Raw genomic sequence first — 5,000 nt, forward strand, 5'->3', positions numbered from 1 at the left:
TATATCTCTCAGTGTTGAATAATTTATCTCCCGGGAGTGATATTTCCCGGTAAAAACATCATGAAGCGTTTTGTTCCTCCTTTTAAAAGTGTCGAACGTGTTAATGTGCTAAAACGCAGCTGTTTCATTTCAAATTACTGCAAACTGTGTCTCTAAATATCCGCTCGCAATGAAACGTGCGTATTATTCGCACGGCGCACTTTGCAACATCTGATTACATGTACGCCTTGAAGCCTGAAGTTCTTTCCAAACTTCTGGAGTTCTTGTGCAGTCGCGATCTGATCCGGCAGAATTACTCCAAAAATATTTCACCACCGAGAACAATCTTGCTGGCAGATTTGCAGAGTTATAGATTTGGGCGGTTTTTAGGATAATTGGCCCCTGTCATAGATAGAATGATCTTCAGGTATGTTCTGCCAGCGGGAACAGAAGGGCTGATAAATGGAAGCTCGGCAGGAGCGATGTTCCGCCTGTCCCTACAAAAGAGGAGTCTTCAGTGAAGCTGTCATAGCAAGCCCTGGAGCATGTGTCTCAATCCAGTACGCTAAGCAGACAGTGTGCAGCGCCATGTCATCTCATTTGATATAGAAGCTTTAAGATCTCTCTCTTAGTCTTTTCTCAGCTACTGGCAAGACCATCTCATATGCATACTGTGGATGGGACTGAGCATAAGAGACTTGTAAGATAAGTGAGTCGGGCACGCTCACGTTAAGAAGTCGAAACCAAACTTGAACCGTTCTAACCTCCTTTAAATTAAATCAGTGTAGGTTGTTTTTTTTTGTTTTTTTACATTTATGGCATTTTGGCATAAATGTATCCATAGAGAAGACCAAAATGTATCCGTGGAAAAGATAAGGGTAGGACTTTAAAATTTGCTTCATACAAATAGGTATAGATTGATAAACATTATAAACCATAATAGTGAATCCCAGTACCAAACCCTGTGGTACACCATAATGGCTGTCATAAGAAGCATTTTTAGATTAGACATGGACTCTGAAACTCAGGATTGATCGCTCAATTAACACATTCCACATTGATTTCGGTGTTAGACGTTATCGCTTATTTGTGAACAATATCATTTATTTTAATTATGATCATTTACATATGAGTGTGTGAAGCTATATTTTGAGTTTGGTTTTTATCTAATGTATTTTTTATTTTTTTTTTTTTTATATGGAGGAGGTCATTACGAGTTCTGTCATTAGCTGGGGTCAAAACATAGGCAGGCATGGGAACACCGAGACAGATCTGTAATTATTACTGTAATTATCCCGAAGCAAAGAGGCAGAGGCCAGACCCAGAAGAAAGGCCTTGAAAACCAGAAAACTGGACCCTCTCACTAAAGGGGTCGAGCGTTCGGTACTCTGTTCGGCCATTTGTTCAGGTCATGGTAAAGACCAACTCTTGTGACCGCAACACTTAACATATTCAAGATTCCCAAACTCTCCAGTGTGCACTTGTTCGTGTTAATGAGGTGTTTATGCAGTGCAACCATACTAGAACATCTCCCAGGGTTCGACAAATCGGAAGTTTTTTAGCAAAGAGAAGCTGCCCAGTTCTGTGTGTTCGTTGCCCAGGAATTGGCCAATAATCTAAAGTAGTGTGAGGAGATCACAATTATTCCCTTGAAGTTGCTAAAGTGGGACACTACAGTGTGTTTACACCCTTATTAACAAGTCAGTAAGATATTGGCCAAGAGAATTGGTGTCCTTTAGTTTATATGTAAAAGAGATTTCTCAGGGTTTGTTTTTTGAGCAGCTGTTGCCTAAAATGATGGTGAATCCCAGTACCAAACCCTGTGGTACACCATAATGGCAGTCATAACAAGCATTTTTAGATTAGACATGGACTGACAAGACCATCTCATATGCATACTGTGGATGGGACTTTACAGGCCAGCAGGTTGCTCACAGGCAGCTTTCTGGCATCTGAACGTTATTGGTGATGATTAATGTCCAGAAATGCAGCTTAAACTGAATGGACAAACTTTTTTAATTACTAACCTCAACAAAGTCATTTTATCAACGTTTCAGGTCTGCTACTTAACTGTTACTCTTACTTTTGCCTACATGTCAAATGCATGCGATCTTGACAGGATTTTGTTTGCAAAATAAAAAAACATGCTTTTAAAACTGCACATGTGTTAGAGCGCATACAAATCTGGCTATTAAGGACATTTTTGCTGACCATTTTATTTTTTAAGCGGAAAAAAAAATCAACATTACAAAATAATTACAATGGACTGAATCTTAGTACAAATCCCTGTGGTACACCATAATGGCAGTCAACGAACATTTTTAGATTAGACGTAGACTCGTAGGATTGATCGATCAATCAGAGTGTTCCACATGATGTGATTTCGGTGTTAGACGTTATCGCGTATTTGTGAACAATATCATTTATTTTATTTATGATCATTTACATATGAGTGTGTAAAGCGATATTTTGAGTTTGGCTTTTATCGAATGTATTTTTGTTTAAATCTGGAGGAGGTCATTACGAGGTTTGTCATTAGCTGGGGTCAAAACACAGGCATGTGTGCACAGAGACAGATCTGTATTATTATTACAGCTGTATATTAATTTATTTTGGGAAAACCGATAGTTCTATGTGAAATCAGACACAGAACACCCCCATATAACCAAAATGGTATGATCCTTGTTTCATAACACTTCTGTTAAGATTTGACTGTGAGATTAGCATCCCATCGAAGCATTGAATCTTCAAATCTTCGGGGTCTATATATATATATATATATATATGTATGTATGTATATATTTCTCGCTTCATGTTATGTAATAATTTGGACTTACAAAGGAAATTGAATGAGGTCTACTGAAAGGACAAACAAGTTTGACATTTCACCCCGCTTTCGAGTTTGTAATCAGGCCTCGGTAGCGCTGACATCTGGGCTCAGACACACCCATGCGCAATAATCAAAGCCATGCTTGGCGACGAGAGTGCAGTTGAGGTTAGATGATGAATTATGCACAGCAGCTCACGGCAGCGTACAGTACATTGACACGCGAAAATGCGTGCGGTTACATTAAGCCCTGAGCTCCAACGGCAATGATGACACTTTTATATCGTCGTTCGAAGTCTTTAACCCTGTCAGGAGACGGCAGTGGCCCGGTCGCTATGAGCAAAAAGTTACAAATCAGGAGCTTCGTTCTTGGAGCATGCTTAATGACTGACCTTTTGGATACGCATTTTGGGAACATGTGTGAAGAATGATGCTGCCATGCGAAGCTGAGTCTTTGGTCGTTGCTTGACGTTGGTAAATGATGGTTTGTCTGCATTTACAGTTAATCTGAACATAGAGGATAAGAACATTGTGTAGATCTAAATTTATTGAGTCAAGCAGGAAAGCTGTGTGATCTTAGGTCTTTTGTCTATAACACTGATGTTTATGTAGTCCTGTGATGTGCCATTAGGCTTTTTTTATGATGTATCTTTAATCCAGAATGAATAAGAATAGCAATAAATGGCTCCCCGACTTGACGAATTGCCCATCATTACTTCACAATACTGTCAGTAATGTTTCATTTAACCCCAAAGCGCAAGATCAAATTTTGGCTACAGGAGATTGCCTGCTGGTTCAGTAAGAGTCGAGCGAATTCCACGGGAAATAATGTTTAATGATCCATAGGCAAGAGGACGTTTTGTAGGTAAGAGACTGGCCATCGTGTAAGTGTGTTATAAAGTGTTAGATGGGGTTAAGGGGGAAAAAACATGATGGATTTCTTTGGTGCTGTTTATCTAAACTTAATGATTGTTTTTGGGTTAAAAGCAATGAAAAAAAGACAAAAGACTTTCCTTTCTTCATTAAGCAGTCATTAGCATAATAGCAACATAGTAGAAGAATGAACCCGAGGTCATGAAACCCTCGGAGAAATTCAAACAAGTAGAGAAAATATGCCCCAGATGTCAAAAATGATATCCTCAATATTACAAGATTTTATTGATCATGAAGAGGGTTACATACAGAATACACCTTGCAGAAATATGTAATCCTGATTGGCTGCTCCAAAAATTGAGCATTACATTATATATTAATGTGTTAATATATATTAAAAAATTATACATTTTAGAATGCTTTATTGATCCCACAGGGAAATTATTACATGGTTATATCCCAGAAATGTTAAAAAGGGTCAGCCATGATGCAGCACTCCTGGAGCACAAAGAGTTAAGGGCCTTGCTCGAGGGCCCCAAAAGTGGCAGCTTTGAAACCAAACTTGAACCGTTCTAACCTCCTTTAAATTAAATCAGTGTAGTTTTTTTTTTTTTTACATTTATGGCATTTTGGCATAAATGTATCCATGGAGAAGACCAAAATGTATCCGTGGAAAAGATAAGGGTAGGACTTTAGAATTTGCTTCATACAAATAGGTATAGATTGATAAACATTATAAACCATAATAGTGAATCCTAGTACCAAACCCTGTGGTACACCATAATGGCTGTCATAAGAAGCATTTTTAGATCCACATTGATTTCGGTGTTAGACGTTATCGCTTATTTGTGAACAATATCATTTATTTTTATTATGATCATTTACATATGAGTGTGTGAAGCTATATTTTGAGTTTGGCTTTTATCTAATGTATTTATTTTTTTTATATGGAGGAGGTCATTACGAGGTCTGTCATTAGCTGGGGTCAAAACATAGGCAGGCATGGGAACACCGAGACAGATCTGTAATTATTACTGTAATTATCCCGAAGCAAAGAGGCAGAGGCCAGACCCAGAAGAAAGGCCTTGAAAACCAGAAAACTGGACCCTCTCACTAAAGGGGTCGAGCGTTCGGTACTCTGTTCGGCCATTTGTTCAGGTCATGGTAAAGACCAACTCTTGTGACCGCAACACTTAACATATTCAAGATTCCCAAACTCTCCAGTGTGCACTTGTTCGTGTTAATGAGGTGTTTATGCAGTGCAACCATACTAGAACATCTCCCAGGGTTCGACAAATCGGAAGTTTTTTAGCAAAGAGAA

The 5,000-nt window shown here is 38.7% G+C and overlaps 1 protein-coding gene across 4 annotated transcripts in view; it reads left to right on the forward strand.

Annotated features, from left to right (window-relative positions):
* The window catches only part of macrod2 (mono-ADP ribosylhydrolase 2), a 636,986-nt gene that overhangs the window by 331,832 nt on the left and 300,154 nt on the right, over positions 1-5,000 (forward strand). The window lies entirely within an intron of this gene.

This window comes from Silurus aristotelis (genome assembly GCF_946808225.1).
Source record: "Silurus aristotelis genome assembly, chromosome: 4".
Lineage (NCBI taxonomy): Eukaryota > Metazoa > Chordata > Actinopteri > Siluriformes > Siluridae > Silurus > Silurus aristotelis.